We start from the raw sequence: 12,487 nt of genomic DNA, 5'->3' as shown, positions 1-12,487 counted from the left end.
CTAAACAAGTGAGATTGCAGTCCAGTTTAAGTCATAAGTCGGGGGGGGGCTCTTTTCGCCCTCCCCAGGTTCCTATAAAGCCTCTGGAGCCTGGGGAGGGCAAAAAAGCATGCAAAAAATGGGGGTCGCGCCTGTAGTGTGCGCATGCACACTGGGGGGTCGCACATTGCATTATGGGTGTGGCATGCTCGCACACTACCCCCCTGCGCTCCCCCTCCCCCCACTTATGGCACGCGAGCCAAAAAAGGTTTGCCATCGCTGTGCTAGAGGATGGGCTCTAGTATGAGTCCAAAATTCAGAAGAGAAAATCTCGGATAATCCCAGTGACCAACATAGATTGGACCCTGCAACTTCATCCTGAGACACCTACGTTTGTTTTTTATCTTTATTTCACAAAACGTCAATGCAGTGAAAGTTTTTGCCTTGACATTTTTCTTGCCTATAAGCAGTCCTCGACTTATGACTTAAACTGGACTGCAAACAGCCTCCCCCCCCCCCCCCCGGAAGCCCTCCGGAGGCTCAGAGACATTCAGGATGTTTCCCTGAAGCCTTCGGAGCAGTCAAAACGAACCTCCGAGCAAACCGGAAGTCTGTTCCTGAACTTCCGGTTTGCCCATAGGGCCGTTTTTTTGCGCGCCGGAGGCTTCAGGGAAGCTCATGAAGCCTCTGGAAGGCCTCCAGGGGGAGCGGGGGAGGCTCTTTTCACCCTCCCCAGGCTCCTATAAAGCCTCTGGAGCCTGGGGAGGGTGAAAAATGGCTTTTAAAAAGGGTGAACTCAGATGGCCAGCGCGCACATGCACTGACAAATGGCCAGCGCGTGTGCACTGACAAATGGCTCCGCATGCCACCTGTGGCACGCGTGCCATAGCTTCGCCATCACTGCTCTAGCAGATTGTGTGCTGTTCTGTGTATGGTGTGGTTGTGTGTGTGTGGAGCACACACACACAACAGGACACACTCTGCTAGGAAGAACTTCACTGAAGATGGGCTCCAGCACAACTTGGAAAACAAAGCCTCTGATTCTGGTGACCAACCCAAATTGGAACCATAAAAAATGCTTATGTTCCGAACCAAGATTTAACCATGATTTTGATGAGCCAAAATGGAAGAAAACAGCAAGATGGAAGCCCAAGAGGAAGCAATGCAAAGCTGTGAGCAGGAAAAAGGCAGACGAGAGAGACCAGATGGGGAAGAGCATGAGTGAAAAGGACTGATCTCCTCCCATTCCCTCACCCCACAGCCAAAGAGGTTCAGGCAAAGAGGTTATATGCCGCCCCGAGTCCCTTGGTGGAGAGGGTGCGGCATATAAATCGGATTAATAAATAAATAAAGGTGTCCAAGAAGTTTGGTATGAAGTGGGATGACAGCTGACCTTGAAGCAGAGTCTGGAAGATAACGTCCTTCCTCTCCCCCCCCCCCCCATGGCCGTCCCTCAGGGAATAGTAGGGAAGGAGAGGAGAGCATCAGGTGGCAACCAGCCTCCAAACCTCCTTAAAACCTTTGCTTTGTAAAACATTCACCACGAAGAGCCACATCACAGCCCCTTCAGGGCAAAAGAAGGAAAGAGTACGGTTCTACATTTAGACAAGAAAAACGGAATGCACAGGTACAGTATAGTTGGTACCTTGCTCAAGAGTAGTAACTGTGAAAGGGATCTTGGAGTCCTAGTGGACAACCATATAAATATGAGCCAGCAGTGTGCAGCAGCTGCCACACAGTTCTAGGCTGCATCAACAGAGGGATAGAATCAATTCAATTCATTTAATTCATTCAATTCTTTCTCCCAAACTCTCCCCTCCCCATTGCAATGAGGTCGCTCTGCGTTAAGAGCACATTGCGAACCTCAGCAAAGGTTTTAAAACTCTCCTTTTTCCAACTGCACGTGCGGGATATGGATGCTCAGAGACCTCGGACGGACCACAGAGAGACCTTCTGAAAGTAACTTGTCCAACAGCTTCTTCCCGGATCCACCCGGAGCCCCCCCTCCCGGGGAGCCTTGGCCGGGCGAGGAGGGGGCAGATCCAGACGAGGGACGGAGCCCCCTTTGTGCCACTGGAGGGAAGGGAGGGATCCGCTGCCTGCAGGCAACGCCAGAGCCGGATCTTCCCCAGGAAACCCCGAGTGGGATCCGCAGCTCCCTTCCTTCTGGCGGGGAGAGGATCTACTGGGAGGAGGGGCGGCCTGGAGGCCGGAGGGAGAGCAGGCTCACCTGCCCCGATAGGGATCCAGCGAGGAAGAAGCGGGAATCGCGGAGTAAAGCGAAGATCCAGCGAGGGGGAGGAGGGGAGGGGGCGTATCCTCCCCCATCTGCCCCTCCCCTCTAATCTCCCCTCCCTGCCGGGACCACGTGCTCCGCAATCGCCTCTCTTCCTCCGGTGGGCGTGAGTGTGGAGAGTGCCTCTGCCCATGGGAAGAGTGTCCCTCCCTGCAAGCTGGACTTCCTAAACCCCAGAGACCCCAAGACAGGAAAGGGGAATGTTTGGGGGAAGAACCCAGATCTCCTCCTTCTTCCCATGGAGGCAACGCCCTGCAAGAGGGAAACAAGGCAGCCAAGCCCCTGCAAAATGGATTTTTTTTATTTATATCCACCTTTATTATTTTTACAATAACTCAAAGACAGTGAAGATTATATTCCATGGATCTTCCTTCAGCTATTGGCCTTACAACAACCCAGTAGGGTGGGCTAGGCTGACAGAGAGACTGGCCCAAAGGTCGCCCAGCTGCCTTTCATGGCCAAGGCAGGATTGGAACCCATGGCCTCAGGCTTTCTAATGCATGGCCTTAACCACTAGGGCCATACTGGATGTCCTGGGTGTTGGTTGGAAATGGTCAACTTTGAAGATGGGGACACTTCAGCTCCCAGAATTCATGCTGCCTTAAAATAATTTTTATTTATTTACATCCTGCCTTTATTAGTTTTACCAATTAATCAAGGCAGTGAAGATATCTCACACACCTTCCTCCGCCTATTATCCTCACAACAACTCTATGATTTGGATTAGGCTGAGAGAGTGACTGGCCTCCAAGGAGGGACTTGAATTCAGCCTTCAGCTTTCTAGCCCTAACCACTAGGCCAGACTGGTTCTCCCAGATTAGATAAACAGAGTTGTTTGGGAGTAGATTTATTTATTTAAGGTTAAAAAGAGAACTGTACACAGGACAACCTCACAGTAACTGAATTTTGGGTCACATGAAGCACATTGTGGCATCCATTTACAATTCACACTAAATTGAATATTGCACAATATTGTCACACATATAATGCTGACTCTGCTAGAAACACCCAGGAGTCGAGAGAGATGTGTTTCTTCAAGCATCCAGGAAACATGCTTGCTCCCCTGCGGAAGCTTACGGAGGACGCTGGGAAAAGGAGAAGGGATTGAGCATTGCATTGTGTCCACTCTGAAGGAAACCTGGCTGCCTCAGAGCCGGGGAAGGAAGGGGAAAAGTAGATAGACTGGCTGAGTCCTCAAAGCAAGTTTTCTTTTTCTTTTCATTGGCAGATGATTCAGTATTTATTTTAGAAGAACCATTGGAAACGGGGGCCCCCAACTTAATGGGAAAAAGAGAAGAGTATGGGAAAGTTGCAGGACTGAAAAGAAACAAAGACAAAACTAACTTCTTAGCTAAAAATCTTGCAGAAAAACAGATGAATTGACAAAAGAAATTCGATCTACAAATAGTTAAGAAAGTAAAATACTTGGGAATATATTTGACAGCAAGATGTGTAACAATCAAAGAAGACAATTATACACAACCACTACAACAAATCAAAGCGGACTTGGAAAAACGTAAAAATTTGCAGATATTAATGGTAGGAAGGATTGCAACTATACAAATGAAGATTTTGCCGAGGCTACTTTTTCTATTCCAAACGATCCCCATAAAAATAAGGGAGGGAAATACTTTGATGAGCTAAACACAATAGTTCTGAAATACGCTTGGCAAGAGAAAAAAGCAAATATAAGATTGAAAATGTTGCAAGAATCTAAAAACAATGGGGGGTTCGGGTTAGCAGATTGGGAGCTTTATTATCTATCAAGCTTCTGTATTAACATGGGTGAGAGACTGGATAACTCTTAGATTCAGAAGGTGACTGTTTTTAGAAGGCCACGATCTCCAATTAGGATAGAGTGCCTTTTTATGGTGTGATAAATAGAAAACTCCAAAGTTTTTCCCAAAGACATCAGATAAGAAATGCTCTGCTCCTAGTATGGGAAAGGAAGGAAACATTTACAGGGAAATACCAGTATGCCCTCAACAATGGAAGCATTTATCCATCCAAATGTAGTAAATCTGGGAAAAAAAAGTTAACATATAAAGATATCCTGAATGTGGAAGGGAAACTTAAAAACCCAACGAGAGTTACAGAATCAAGGTGTGAACCTATCATGGTGGCCACATATGCAAATACAATCGAGATATTAAAATATTAAAATATGATTTCTATAAAGAACAAACCATATTTGATCAAATAATGTTAGCAGTAGATGAAAAGATAATAAAGAAAATACACATTTTATTTTGTTAAGCCTGAAAATGGAAGATGAACAGATAAAAGAGACAATGATAGCACGGGAAAAAATGTTTGGATAACTATAGAACTAGACAAATGGCAAAAACTGTGGGGAAGAAACTAAGTTGACAATGGGAACTACTTATAGGGGAAATCTATATAAAATCTTTATGTATGACTGTGTGGGAATATACAGCATGTAAGCATGTGCACATATGACAAACACAATGTGATAAAAGGAAAAATAACCTTCCCCAAAAGATAGTAAAAAATAACTTTTCTTCTTCATCCTGAGCCAGCAAATTCAACATCGTTTTATCACTAAATAAGCCATGAGATGCATCTTCATTCCACCCCTCACCCCATTTTCTCCTCTCCAAATCTCCAATTCTCTTCATTGATCAACAAAGGTCTAGTAAAAGATAAAAATAATATCTGGGTGTCTTGATTTATGACTATTAACAACTTACAACCAGAAATCCATTCCCAGTTGTGGAGGTAAACCGGGAATTACCTGTACTCTGCAAAACATTATATATACTCCTCATGAACTGATAACTTTTGTGTAATCACTCTGGTAATATATTTGCTTTCAGAGCAAAACATCCTCACACTCCCAATATTTACGGCCTTTTCCCTCATTGTGTAATTCTCAGAGAATTTGAGGTTGCTTCCCTAGCAAAAACACTGTCCCCAGGCCAAACATTTGTAGGAATTCCCTTCTATCACTCTGTGATGTTCCGGCTGAATTATAAGATGGGGCTATAAAAAAAAGTTTCCAATGTTGTTCACCGCCGAAGAGATTTATCTGCTATGGACTTTCTGATGTATTTTTAGCTTTGATTTGCTGTGAAAAGGTTTCTCCCACTCTGGACATTTGGGAGGCTGCTCTCCTGTGTGACTTCGGGTGTGCATGCAAAGTGCTGAAGGTTGGGCAAAACATTTGCCACATTCCAGACATTTATAGGGATTTTCTCCAGTGTGGATTCGCTGATGCTTCAAAAGAGTACGTTTCTGAGAAAAACATTTATCACACTCTGAGCATTTATGGGGCTCCTCTCCCGTATGGATTCGGCTGTGTCTTCTAAGGGAAGATGAATGAGCAAATGCTTTCCCACAGTCCAAACATTTGCAGTTTTTTTCCCCCGTGTGAGTTTTCACATGACTTTTAAGGGCTGATGAGGTACGATAAAATCTTCCACAGTCGTTGCACTGATGTGGCTTCTCCCCTGTGTGGGTTTTATGATGTGTCCAAAGAGTTCCCTGGTGCCTAAAATATTTTCCACATTCTATGCATCTGTAGGACTTCTCTCCTGTGTGGAGCCTCTGGTGGCTTACAAGGTTTTGTTTTTGGGAGAAGCATTTCCCACACTCCCCACATTTGAATGGCTTCTCCCCAGTGTGGATTCTCTCGTGACTCTGGACCTCAGTTTGTCTAACAAAACTTTTCCCACACTCCCCACATTCATAGGGTTTCTCTCCTTTGTGACTCATCTGGTGTCTCTTAAGGTTAGCAGAATGCATAAATCGTTTCCCACATTCTGGGCATTCATAGGGTCTCTCTCCAGTGTGAATTCTCTGATGTCGCACCAGGTTTCCTTTCAGGGTAAAACATTTCCCACATTCAAGGCACTTTTCGTTTTTCTCCCCTCTGTGTATTTTCACATGACTCCGAAGACCTGCACTCTGGTTGAAACATTTTCCACACTCAAAGCATTGGTAAGACTTTTTCCCATGAGTCTTCTTATGGGACCAAAGACCTGCGCTCTGAGAGAAACTCTTCCCACATTCCCAACACTTGTAAGTTTTCTCTGCTGTGTGGATTCCCTCGTGGATTCTGAGATGGGCTTTTCCACGGAAAAATTTCCCACATTCAAGACATTGATAAGGTTTGTCTGCACTGTGGATTTTCTGATGTCTAAGAAGGTTTGACTTCTGACCAAAGCATAAGTCACATTCCTCACATTTATAGGGTTTTAGTCTTGGGGGGCTCCTGAGATCTTTGGAGTTTTTCCCAGTGCAAGATTTCTCATCCTCCAATCCTTGACTGGATCCACTTCCCACATGGACCTTCTTGTGGGTCAAAAGGAGGGACCTGCGAGCAAAGGATTTCCCACACTCTGAGCATTCATGGGTTCTTTTGGGCGTTCTTGGAGGGCTGTTTGAGTCTGGTGGGGGATCCAAGATTTTCCCACGCTTCATGCTTGCCCTTTGGCTGCTTCCTTGGGCTGAATTTCTGCTATCTCTCGTTTGTTGCCTTGCAGGTAAACCTTTGGTCACAGCTGTTTTCCTGCTGGTGGAACAAAAAAGAAGATGAGAACATTATTTCCTTTCGAGAAACCCAAAAAATCACAAAATTGTTGAGGGCCAGATGCTGTCATTTGTAAAGTGCTTGGAGAATGCTGTAAAGAACTACGTATCTAAGTCAAAGTGCTATTGCTAATAACAAGGATCCTCAAACTACGGGCCGCGGGCTGCATAGGGCCCGCCAAAGCCATTAATTCAGCACGCACAGGACCACGAGCCTCGTGGGTGGGGCAGTCTGCCCCTCCCACATCGGCCCACTCACCCTTTGGCCAAGTACAGAACTTACCTTCGTGAGTCCAATGGGCTAGAACTGGAAGGTAAGACCAACAATTTTGGCCGGCAGAGAGGTTCTTGAGGCAGGGGAGGTGAAAAATAGGGCACATAGATGCCCCAGTCCAAAATCCCAGCCGTTTTTGGCCAAACCCTGAGCTGTTTTAACCCATTTTGTCCTGCAGACACATTCTGGAGGCAGGGTGGGTGAAAAATGGAGAGCACAGATGCCCCAGGAGGCAAAGAAAATGGGCCATTTTCACCCATTTTTGACCTGCAGAATGCTTCTGGAGGTTGGAGAGATGAAAAACGGAGTGCAGAGATGCCCCAGGTGGCCAAAAAAAATGAGCTAGTTTAGCCCATATTTGGCCTGCAGAGATGTTTTGGAGGCGGGGGAAATAAAAAAAAAGAGGTGCATGGATGCCCGGGAGATGGGGGCGGGGGAAGTAAAAAAAGAGGGAGGTCAAAAATGGATCCATGTTTGACCTCCTCCTCCTCTAGAAGATATTCAGAGAAACAGAGAGAGACAGAGGCAGAGATAGACAAAGAAAGAAGAGAGAGAGTGAAAGAAAGAGAGAAAGGGGGGGAGAGAGAAAGAGAGAGAGAGAAAGAGGGAGAGAGAGAGGGAGAGGAAAAGACAGAGGGAGAGAGAGAAAGAGAGACAGGGAGAGAGAGAGAGAAAGAAAAAAAGAGATTTTGCAAGCTCCTTGGGGCTGAGAATAATTGTTGCAAATGTGGAAGTGTCTCCTGAAGTGGGCCACTAGACTCCTAGGCAACTAAAAAAATGGTCTAGTAAAAAGAAAAGTCAATCAAAAGAGCAACATGCAAACAAAAGCAAATAAAACACCCAGAGGTACAAAAAAAAAGTTTACTTTGTGTGCATTAATGATCTCTTAAATTGTCCACACCCACGCAGTCGCATACCCAGTTTCTGCAAGCACTCTTCATATGTTTTAGCCTTCAGTCTCCTCATCATCTTTGTTGCTCTTCTCTGCAATTTTTCTAGAATCTCCAACATCTTTTTTACATTGTAGTGACCAAAACTGGATGCAGTATTCCAGGTGTGGCCTTACTAAGGCCTTATAAAATGGTATTAACACTTAAGATGATCTTGATTCTATCCTTCTGTTTATGCAGCCTAGAACTGTGTTGACTTTTTTGGCAGCTTGCATATATTTAAATGGTTATCCACTAGGATTTCAAGAGCCCCTCTCAGTTACTACTATTGAGTAAGGTACCACATATACTGCACCTGTGCATTCCGTTTTTCTTGCCTAAATGTAGAAAAGGCGTTGGTCCTTACCTGAGACGCCTCTTCTCGTAGGGTGGAGGTAGCATCCAGACTGGGTTGACCTTCATCCACTCATTGCGAGGACTGAGCCTGACAGTTAAATTAAACCACGCCCCCTGTCACTAGGCAAAAGCCCAGTTCCGACGAAGGATGTCAGACTCGATGCTTCATCGCCAACCAGAAATCAGTAAATCAATGTCCAGCATAACAGTTTAAAACAATTTATTTCAGTAAAAACGTCTAAAACCAATAACACTTGTACATAGAGAAATCCGCAATGAGAGCACCCCCCCTAACAGATGTCTATAACATAGAACCAGTTCGTTATGGGAGGGGCTGGATGCTACCTCCACCCAACGAGAAGAGGCGTCTCAGGTAAGGACCAACGCCTTTTCTCCATAGTGGTGGAGGTAGCATCCAGACTGGGACGTACCAAAGTAACCCCACTCTTTCTCGTCCCGGGTGGGTCATAACTGGTTCTGTGCAGTGCTTGTCCTGTGAACAGATTGTCGCACACTGCGGCCAAAAACTCCATCTGCAGAGGCGAAGATGTCTAGCGTATAGTTTTTAATAAATGGAGAAGGGGTAGCCCAAGTTGCTGCCCTACAGATTTCAGCCAAAGATGCCTGGGCTGCCCAGGCCGCTGATGTAGCCGCACTCCTAGTTGAGTGTGCAGTCAGCCGACCTGGTACAGGTATGGATTGAGATTGGTAGGCCTTTGCAATACATGCAGCAAATAGTAGGAGAGGAGACCTTGTTACCCAATGAAGTTGGCTGAAAGGAGACAAAGAGAGCATCGGATTTCCGAGTCGCAGCCGTACGCTGTAGATAAATCTTAAGGGCCCTCCTGACATCCAAGGTGTGCCACTTGCGCTCCAGAGGATGGACCGGATTAGGACAGAAATTGGGCAAAATCACCTCTTGAGTCCTGTGGAAACAAGAACACACCTTGGGGATGAAGGAGGGGTCCAGGCGTAAGACCACTTCATCAGCATGGAAAACGCACAGCTCCTTCCTGGACGAAAGAGCCTGCAACTCTGAAATCCGATGTGCCGAAGTTATGGCCACAAGGAAGGAAACCTTTAAGGACAGAAACCTGAGTGAGACCTCCCTCAGAGGTTCAAAGGGAGCCCTGGTCAATGCGTCTAGAACCTTGGTCAGATCCCAGGAAGGGTACCTATGGACCGCAGGGGGCTTGAGATTGGACGCCCCCGAGGAAGTTGCGCACCATGGGTAACTGGGCAAGGGAAGGGGACCCCCACACGCCAAGATGGGAGATATGGCCGCCACCTGTCTCCTGATGGTATTTGGAGCCAGACCTTGTCCAGACCATCCTGCAGGAACTCAAGCAGTTGTGGTATTGTGACTTGGGCAGGGTCCAAGGACTTGCCAATGCCCCAGGCACAGAAGGCCTTCCAGGTGGCATTGTAAATCCTGTCAGTGGACGGCCGTCTCGCGGCCTGAATGGTGTCAATGACCCTGGGGGAGAATCTGTCCTCCTTTAGGACGTTCCGCTCAAACACCAGGTAGTCAACTGGAACCACTGAGGGTCTGGATGTTTCAGCAACCCCTGATGGAGGGAGATCCTGTCCCGAGGGATCCTCCAGGGCCTGCCTACAGAAAGTGTCCGCAGGTCGGCGAACCAAGGCCTGCGTGGCCAGTGTGGGGTGACCAGCACCACCTCGGCCCCCTCCCTCAGAATCTTTTGCACTACCTTGGGCAAAAGGGGCAAGGGCGGGAAGGCGTACAGAAGGCCTTTGGGCCAGTGACATCTCAAGGCATCCGCCACTTCCGCCCGAGGAGCAGGGTATCTGGAAAAGAACCGTGGAAGTTGACTGTTCTGAGGGGTGGCAAACAGGTCCACCACCAGCATACCAAACCTGCCCACAATGTCCTAAAATAATGAGGGGTGCAGTTGTCCAGAGTCTCGCGGCTGAGCCAGTCCGCCTGCAAATTGTCCACCCCCGAGATATGTTCCGAGGTGAGGGGCAGCAAGTTCTTCTCTGCCCAAAGGTCCAGCCTCATGGCTTCGTCCATGAGAAGCCGAGATTTGGTGCCCCCCTGGCGGTTGATATGTGCCTTGGCAGACACATTGTCCGTAAGCACGAGGACATGCTTCCCCGTCACCGACGGGAGGAAGTGGCGTAGAGCCAGGTGGACTGCCTTCAACTCTATCCAGTTTATGTTGTGGGTGCGGTCCAACTGGTCCCTCTGGCCCTGTGCTACCTGTGCCTGGAGGGTGGCCCCCCCAGCCGAAGAGGCTGGCATCCGTGGTAACCGTCAGGAACTCCTGTTCCTTGAAACACAGGCTGTCTGTTATTGCCTGAGAAGTCCACCAAGTGAGCGAACACTTGACCTTTGCCGGAACCTGAACCTTGGCCAGTGAACAGCTCAACAGCTTGAAAGGTAAGAGGAACCATTGAAGTTGACATGAGTGCAAGCGAGCCCCTGGAACAATCCCAATGGCAGACACCATGGTACCCATCAATTTAAACAGCAGTGCCAAAGAGCACCTGTGCGACATGGCCACCTGACCTGAGAGGGAGCTCAATTTTTCCTGCCTCTCTCGGGAGAGGTACACTTTGCATATCTCAGTGTCAATCAATGCCCCTAGGAGGACCAACCTGGTGGATGGGCGCAGATGGCTCTTGGGAACCTTGATGGAGAACCCATGAGCCTGGAGAGCCTGTATAGTGGAGGCGACGTCCCTCCGAGCCTGGCAGGGGGAGGAGGACTGAATCAGAATGTCGTCCAGGTAGGCCTGAAGCCGAATAGGCACCTCCCTGAGGTCAGCAACCAAAGCAGCTAGAATCTTAGTGAAGACCCGAGGAGCTGAGGAGAGGCCAAAGGGTAGGGCAGTGTATTGAAAGTGCTGCCCCAGGTATGTGAAACGTAAGAACTGCCTGTGGCATGGCAAGATGGGGACGTGGAGGTAGGCCTCAGTCAGGTCGATGGAACTCAAAAAATCCCCTTGTCTAATTGATCCCAAAATGGTATGTGAAGAATGCATTTTGAAACGTTTGTAACAAATAAACCGGTTTAATCGTTTGAGATCTAAAATGGCTCCCCAGCCCCCCGAGGCCTTCGGAATAACAAACAGGATAGAATAAAACTCCAGCCCGCATTCCTCCATTGGTACCGGCTGTATGGCGGAAATGTCGAGGAGGTGCTGGAGTGCCTCCAACATGAGGTTTCTGCGAGCTGGGTTGGAAGATACGGGGCAGGCCCTGAAAGAACTAGGGGGATTGGAGAAACACTCAAGGGCAAGCCCTTGCCTAACTGTAGATCTGACCCAAGCATCAGAGGTAGTAGCATCCCAAAAGTGGGTGAACTTTGCTAACCTACCCCCGATAGGGTAACTAGATTTGGGGGGCCTAGGTTCTACGGAAGTAGCGACCCCCCCCTCCTTGAAAGGGCCGCCTGGTAGATTTCCCGCGTTGGAAACGGTCAGACTGAAACCTCTGCCTGGAGGGAAAGCCTCCCTGTTGCCTATAACCCTGTGTCCCATAGTCCGCCCCCCAAAAGGAGGAACCATTGTCCTGGCCACGGAAGGATGAGCGCCTGGGGTAAGGAGCCGGGCGGTTGAAGCCCTTCTTCGGGGCAGATGGAAGGACCTTCCATTTTTCTTTGTTCTCAATGAGGTACAGGTCAAGGGCATCCCCGAAAAGAGAACCCCCCTTGAAAGGGGGAGAAGCCAGCTTCCATTTGTGGCGAGCATCAGCCTGCCACTGACGAAGCCACAGCAACCTTCTGGAGGCCACGGAGGAGGCCATTGACCTGGCGGCGAATCTGGCCGAGGTCAGAGTAGCGTCCGACGCAAACTGAATCACCGCCACCAACTTGGCAATGTCTTGATGGGACCGTATGTCGGACACCGGAACGCATTGTTGCAGTTCCTGCAGCCACAGTAAGCACAGGCGGGTGAAGAAAGATGCCACAGTGGCGGCCTTAACCGCCCAAGCCGCTGCCTGATGACCCCTCTGTAGGGTCAGGTCGGCCTTTTTCTCTTCCAGTTTGAGAACGTCCTCTGGAGCCCCTGGCATGTGCGCAGGGGTGTAAAGGGCGATCACCGGAGCATCAATAGGAGGCACTGCCAAAAATTG

At 48.3% G+C, this 12,487-nt stretch overlaps 1 protein-coding gene across 2 annotated transcripts in view; it reads right to left on the bottom strand.

The window, feature by feature from the left end:
- The window catches only part of LOC309398147 (uncharacterized protein), a 46,651-nt gene that overhangs the window by 2,218 nt on the left and 31,946 nt on the right, over positions 1-12,487 (bottom strand). Inside the window, exon 1 of one of the 2 annotated variants that reach the window (XM_081964750.1) lies at positions 2,210-2,304. The exons of the other annotated variant lie outside the window; for it this stretch is intronic. The gene's annotated coding sequence lies outside the window, so the exon portion shown is untranslated. Of the gene's footprint in view, positions 1-2,209; positions 2,305-12,487 lie in introns of those variants that run through there. 2 annotated transcript variants of the gene reach the window in all.

Source organism: Natrix helvetica (genome assembly GCF_964273705.1).
Source record: "Natrix helvetica genome assembly, chromosome: 1".
NCBI lineage: Eukaryota > Metazoa > Chordata > Lepidosauria > Squamata > Natricidae > Natrix > Natrix helvetica.
The sequence above is the reverse complement of the archived record's forward strand: the minus strand, read 5'-3'. Positions and strand labels throughout refer to the sequence as shown.